The sequence below is a fragment of the Nelumbo lutea genome, chromosome 2 (assembly GCF_056320005.1).
Source record: "Nelumbo lutea isolate HS-2025 chromosome 2, American lotus-T2T, whole genome shotgun sequence".
NCBI classification, from domain to species: Eukaryota; Viridiplantae; Streptophyta; class Magnoliopsida; order Proteales; family Nelumbonaceae; genus Nelumbo; species Nelumbo lutea.
In genome coordinates, this window is record NC_142685.1 from 93,385,525 (window position 1) to 93,393,197 (window position 7,673).

The following is a 7,673-nucleotide window of genomic DNA, read 5'->3' on the forward strand; positions in this document are numbered from 1 at the left end:
AGCCCATCTGATGGGTTTCAGGGGGTGCACTGTCTATAACAGTGTATTCGGCTAGGCCTTTTAACAAAGGCTAGGCTGAACCCATGTGACTGATGTGTAGATCAATGTTTGGGTCCCACGCCATACAAGGAAGCCCAACTGGGCAGCAGTTTGGAAGGCTAAATGAATACATAACCCTAAATGGGCCTTAAGCCCATTTCGAACTGGGCTAATTTGATTAGTCATTAAGGGGCGAATTCTGAGATAAGATCAGCTAATAGGATTGGGCCCACACCCTATCCACTCAGAGAGTCCACATCTAAATGAAATTTAGATATGGAAACTTCCTAATTAGATTAGGAGATGGCTGATCTAATCTGCAGATAAGATAAGGATTATCCCTTATCTTAAAGGGACTTTCAATCCAGATATGATTTGGGTTAGCAACTCCTAATGGGATTAGGAGCTGATCCCTTTAAGTCTATAAAAGGAAGAGGGGGGGCAGCCTTTAGACACACAATCATCAGCAACAGATAGTCTTGTCTTCAGAGATGAAATCACAGAAGAGAGAATTTTGCTCCCTGCAAATACTCTCTAGCCGCCTCCTTCCTGCAGACGCTGCCTTTAGCAGTTCGATCTCCATTGCTTGGGGAGAAATCAAGATTGGATCTTGATTGGTGGGAATTGTATTCACAAGCCATCCAGGTGATTCTTGAGAAGGATCAAGTTCTTTTGGAAGAACACTGCTGATTCTACTCCACCCTGCACTGCGCCATCTTTAGTGGGAGCAGATTTTGGATCCTACCTTGGGTGTGAACACCTCCATTGAGAGATATTGTTTCTCTGTGTCAGGTATTATCTCTCCCTACTCCTTTTGGTTCATATCTGGTTCAGTTTATGGTTCAAGAATGATCCTTGAAAATATGATTTTCTAAATAGGGAATTCGATTCCCAGTTGAAGGGAGAGAAAAATTTTTGAAATTCGCCCCCTTATTCCGTAATCTTTGGGCATCCATGTGATGGATTTCCTATCCCTTCAGTGGTATCAGAGTTAGGTTCAAATCTTGAACCATTCTGTTTTAGATCTGAACCTGCGCAAATAGGGAGAATGCGTTCTACCAATTTGCGCAAATATGGGTTTTGGGAAATTTGTTCCCAAAAATAGATGGGCAAATAATCTGAAATTAATTTTATATAAATCTAATTGTTTTTTAGAATAGTTCTATATGATTTTCTTGATTTATGGGATGTTCGTACAAGAGGAGATCGAATTCTTGATTTGCGTAGGGAGAACTGCAAGATTTGCAGTTTATTGAATTTATTTATTACATTTGGTCTGTAAATAATTTTTTTTTTTATTTTTAGACTCAATGTATAGGCATTCAATCTGATGTAATAATAAATAGAAATAGGATTTCTATTTATTTTTATTTTTGGATCGAAGATGGCGGCGTAGAGAAGGAGATTTCGCAGATTGGAGATTCGATATCTACGATTTGCAGTTTGTGAAACTGCAATCTGTGATCTAACCTCTGTTTTGTAGGATGAACTGTGCGAATAGCCTTGATTAACTGATTCTTGTTTTTTTTTTATCAGTTATTTAATTTTAGATTATTTTCTTGAATTAAGGATTTAATTAAAGATCAAACCCTAGACCCATTCAAACCAAAATTGGTTCAAACCGTTTGGACCAAATCTAGGGTTAATCAAGGCTGAAAGTCAGCCCTAATTTTCTCACTAATGGGCCTGAGGATTGATATTTAATTGACTGGTTAATTCGGCCCAACCTGTAAAGGCCCAGTTTTAAATAGTTAAAACTACTAAAAGCCTACTTTAAAGGATAAGGCTATATGGGCCAACAACATGAGAACCATGTACATAGAGGACTTACCTCGGCCTAGTAATCTCGGTGGGGCAAAGGAGGTCGCTCCCATCCTCGAAGTAGAGCCGAGCTGGATTGACCCACTCGCGAGCTTCTTGCTGGATGAAACCCTCCCTGCAGACTGCAATGTGGCCAAGAGGGTGCAACGCCAGGCAGCCATATACATCATAATTGACGAACAGTTGTACCGACGGTCCTACATGCTCCCCTACTTGCGTTGCCTGCGACCTGCCGAAGCCGAGCTCATACTCCACGACACCCATGAAGGTCTGTGTGGCGGACACCTAGGGGGTAGAGCACTCACCCAAAAAGCACTTCGAGAAGGATACTACTAGCCAACCATGAACGCAGAAGCCGTCGAGCTCGTCAGAAAATGCGACAAGTGTCAAAAGCACACCAATATCCACCATCAGCCTGCTTCCGACCTCAAATACCTCACCAGCCCATGGCCCTTTGCACAATGGGGCATCGACCTCCTGAGGCCATTCCTGCCAGCAACAAGTGGGAGAAAATTCCTAGTGGTGGCAATAGATTAATTCATAAAGTGGATAGAAGCCGAACCTCTGGCAACAGTTACGGCTCGAAACATACAGAACTTCTTTTGGAAGAACATATTATGTCGCTTCGGGTTATCTCGGGTACTGATCTCCGACAATGACAAGAAGTTCGAGGATATCAAGTTCCAAGAGTGGTTCCAGAATATGGGGATTCGGTATAACTTCACATCGGTCACGCACTCGTAGGCAAACGGTCAGACAGAAGTAATGAATAGAGCCATCCTGCGCGGACTAAAAGCACGTCTAGGTCGAGCTAAGGGAATGTGAGTGGAAGAGCTACCAAGTGTTTTATGGGCTCATCGAACTACAGAAAAAACCACCACGGGAGAAACCTCCTTCAACCTCACCTACGACACTAAAGCAGTAATCCCGGCAAAAATCGAAGTACCAACATTGCGACTAGAAACATATGACGATCATACGAACGGAGATGGGTTACGTACCAACCTTGACCTACTAGACGAGGTAAGAGACCTCGCGCACATCCGGACTGTGGCCTACCAGCAGCAGGTAGCTCGGTACTATAATGCTAGAGTAAAGCAACGAAGCTTCCGAGTCGACAACCTGGTTCTCCGTAAGATTATGGTGCCCGAACCCGGCGTGGGCAAACTAGGACCAAATTCGGAAGGGCCCTATAAAGTAAAGAGAGCACTCGGGGGGGCATACGAGCTCGAAACCTTAGAAGGCAAACAAGTACCCCGAGCGTGGAACATTGTTAACTTAAGGCGATACTACCTATAAACCGCCAAGCGAAGTGGATGAAATCACTACAAGATCCTTAGGGCCAAGATGCAGAGCCAACAAGAGGAACCTGGGCATAAGCGAGCAAAGAAAAGTCGGGCATAATATCAGCTCGGCAAAATATCAATCAAAAGAACAATGTGGAGGAGACCAAGTATTAAACACCGAAACAGGTCACGCTAGTACAATGACCCGGGTAAGAAACAAATCGGGCATGTTATCAGTTCAAAAAAAAGAACACTTAACCAAAAAGATTGTCTATTTCATTGCAAGAAAAGGAAGAGTAAAAAAAAAAGAAAAATTATTACAAGCCTGGAGCTACTTCTTCCCCATCAGAAGACACTTCAATGACACCCGATAGCCCTACCTCGCCCTCATAATCTGGCTCGCCATCAACAGCATTGGCCATCTCTTGAGTTATACGCGAAGTGGATATAGCACTAACATCGAGGTCGGGATACGTGTTCTGGATCATCCACCGCATCAGTTTGAATCCCCTTCTATAAGAATCCACCATCAGGTCATCAAAACGCGGCGAGGCAATGTAGTCTTCAACGACCTTCTTCTTGGCATCTTCAATACCTTGGGAAAAAATCTGCGTTTTCTCCCTGATGTCCTCCTGAAGGTATTCGACCTGATGCTGCAGGTCCAACCTTAGGTCCGCCATATGCTTCACGACTACCCCCATGGCCTCGGCATCCCGCTGAGATATCGCCTGCCTGGCCATAGCAACGCGAGCATACTCTTTGGCAGCATGAGCGGCCGCCTCAGCAGCTCGGGTATTCGCCTCGGCGGCACGAAAAGCCTCTTTGGCAGCATGGGCAGCTGCCTCAGCAGCTCGCGCCTGTCGCGAGCTCCTCTCCACTTGGGCTACTAAGGCGTGAATAGAAGAGTTCACCTAACAAAAGAAACAAATGAGGGACAACAACAAGAAGGATAGAAAAAAAGAAGGCAGACGAAATCTTACTTACCACCATAGCATGAGTTACGGCACGACAGGCAACCTGATTCAAGGGAAGATCGGTCAACGCCGCGATCTCCTCAAGGAAAGTAGCCTCCCTACTCTTCTAAAGAGCGTAGTTCGGCGACAACACGCTCCTAAACTCCCCTTGAGCTCTGAAGCCTGGGGGCCCAGCCTGTGTATGAGTGGACCCAAAGTAAGCAGGGGCACTAGAGTAGGCAGGGGCACCCGTGTGAGTGGTCTCAGCATAAGGCGCCCTGACCGCTTCATGCTTCGGAGGAGCCACCTCGGGCTCTCTGGGCAGATTCTCTAGCGAGTGGCTTGAACTTGAGGCTCCTCATCCTGGGGCAGCTCGGTACGAGTTCGCTTGGTGACCCGCTTCCTCCTCTTCATGCCTTGGAACAGGCAACCCCCATGAGTCCCCTCTGTGTCCATCACACCTGCAGATAAGGGTTCGACATCAGAAAAACCGAAAGATCAAAGCAAACAAGAAACCTGAGCTAAAAAACCTACCCGATGGCACTTTAAATCTTGTCGTGTCCATTGCTGGAGGCCCTTCACCGTCTCTTTATCGAGAGTGACACCAGAATCAGGAGCGGCCTCCCCCCACTCGGTCTGAAAAGGCCACCCTTGTGCACTTCGCACCCCGAAGTAATCTCGCTTCCACGCCGGGACCTTGTTAGGAAGTTCGTGCAGAAGCTTGAAACCTGGGCGAGGAGACAGGTAATACGCCCGTCTTCCCCCGGGAAGAGAACTCGCTTCTTTTTTTAGCAATAAATAGAGGAGAATATCTCCAAGTCTAAAGGGAAGTTCTGTTCGCAAAAAAGGGAGACTGTCCCTACCAGGTTCCAAATAGAGTTCAGATGAAGCTGGCCAACGGTAACGCCGAAGTGGTTTATGACCTCGACGAGAAGGGGGTGGAAAGACAATCATAGCCCCGTAGTGAGCTGCTCTCAAAAAATCACAATCTCATTAGGACGGTGTTCCCAAGGAAAGCTACCCGAAGGAATCAAATAGGTGTACCCCCAAGGCAGATTGTAAGAGATGAGTAGAGATTTGAGCCCCTCAGGCGTCATGGTTGAAGGACCAAGCCTGTCTAGCATTCGACCTCGACGAGAGGTAGATGCCAAACTGCCCGAAGTGGGTTGGCCTACGGGTTCGAGGTCATCCTCAAGTTCTACCTCAGGATCACTAAGGCAGTCGGGGGATACGGCTCGGTTCGTAGAACCTACATCAGTCCTACTTGAAGAATCGTCTGAGCTATCAAAGCTAGACATCGAGGAGAAGAGGTGGATTTAGGAAGGTACTCACTGGAAGAAAGTTTTGAAGGCTCCGGAGACTGGAACAAGCCAAAAACCTTGAGAGGCAAAGTAACAAGCCTAGACGCGAACTGGAAGGCCTAGACGCAAGCTGAAAATTTGGACACGAGCTCAAGAAGCAAACCACAGAAGTGACAAATCGATTGGGGTCCCCTACTATTTATAACTATAGTAACCAAGAATCAACAGTGCAGATCAAAGCCAATCCGACGGCCCGCATTCGCGCTGATTGCACGTACCCTGAGATCGAGACGTGATTGGCGCACGTCTCTCCGAAATGAATGAAACGTCAGCGCATGTCTTTCTGACACGGATGACGAACTGATGCACATCTTTCTGAAACTGACAATGTGCCGCACACGTCTCTCTGCAACTAACAACTGTCAGTGCACGTCTCCTCAAAACGGTAGTGGCACACTCTTTTCAAAATTAAAAGACCCGCTGTCACGTCCCAGTGGCGCGAATTTTTGAAATTTAAAATAAACGCGCACTGCCGCGCCCATCAACATTTATAAGTAGTAGGCACGTCTCCCGCCTTTTCGGATGCTCCCAAAAATTGAAGAACCCTGGCAAAGCTCCTCGCACTGTCAAGATTCGAAGAACAAGACAAATCCAAGTACCACCTCACAAACTTCCCGCGCCAGGGCAAGACCCTTGGCGCGAGGAGTGGAGGGCAATTGATGAGGGAAGATTTGGCCCAACCTCATAGTTACGCAACACATGGCAAAGGCAACAGCTCAACACAAAAGCACGCCTGAGGCGCAAGCACCAAGGGAAGAAACCAGTGGTACGAACTCCCTACTAGGAGCCCAAACTCTCCCTTCGGCCCCAAGCCAGACAGTAACCCGAACTGGCCTATGTAACAATTTGGGACACACCTCACCGAACTGGCCTGCCTTATAGCAGTTCGGGACACACCTCGCCGAACCGGCCTTCCTTGTAACAGTTCGGGACACACCTCGCCGAGCTGGCCTATCTTTTAGCAGTTCGGGACACACCTCATGTTAGACAGTTTTGTATGCACTTAGCTTCAATTAAGATGATGTACTTTATGAATTTATTGTAAATAAATAAAAGTGCATATTTGATTCATGTTCCCTTGGTATGTTTCTTTGTAATACCCTTAAACTAGACACCCAATGAGACTCGTGTTAGTTTAGAATGTTCACAGCCAGTGGGTCGGTCTGGGGAGACCTATCCTGACAAGGCTGACACTGTAGTGCCACCAAGTCGGTTGGGGTGGCTTGTCTCAGCTACCGGGGTGAGACCCTAGACACATACAGTGTAGGATTAATTGAATCTTTGAACTGTACCAGATTTCCAGTATTGCCCTGGACCTTGGAGATTGATGGGCAAAACTGGAAAGTTACACCCAACTCCTAGACTCGATTATGATACTGCACTAGGTGTCGGATTGGGCTGTCTTTGATGTACCAATCAGTGAGATCCTTAGCGGGGGTCAAAACCTGGGTATGTTGAGATAGTCTGAGAATTCATTTGAGTGGGTGATCATAGTGACAGGATCAGCCCCTTTGTCGGACAAAGGTAATGATCGGGGATGCACTCTCACTGATGGAAACCAAGACTGTCAGCAGCCGATTTCAATCGTTGAGATTTGTTTTGAAAAATATATTTTATATGAGATATAAAAGTATATAAATTATGGTTTCGAAATGATTTGCAGAAGGTTTTAATTCCCGAGATCCATACTTGAGAGAGTGCAACACTGTTCCTTGCAGCCGAGGGAGAGGTCCTCCCTTGTTGGGCAGTGTATGATCATTATGGGCTGAAAGGTTAAGTGTAAGACCGTTGAGGATAATACCTGATGGGCTAATCTTGCATCTGCCCATAGTCCTTGGGTGTTACAAGGTGGCTTGGCTCAGGGACCACTTAGGGTAAGTGTTGGGCCCATAGAGCCCATCTGATGGGTTTCTGGGGGTGCACTGTCCATAACAGTGTATTCGGCCAAACCTTGTAACAAAGGCTGGGCTGAACCCATGTGGCTGATGTGTAGATCAATGTTTGGGTCCCACGCCATACAAGGAAGCCCAATTGGGCAGCAGTTTGGAATGTTAAATGAATACATAACCCTAAATGGGCCTTAAGCCCATTTCGAACTAGGCTAATTTGATTAGTCATTAAGGGGCAAATTCTAAGATAAGATCAGCTAATAGGATTGGGCCCACACCCTATCCACTCAGAGAGTCCAAGATCTAAATGAGATTTAGATCTGG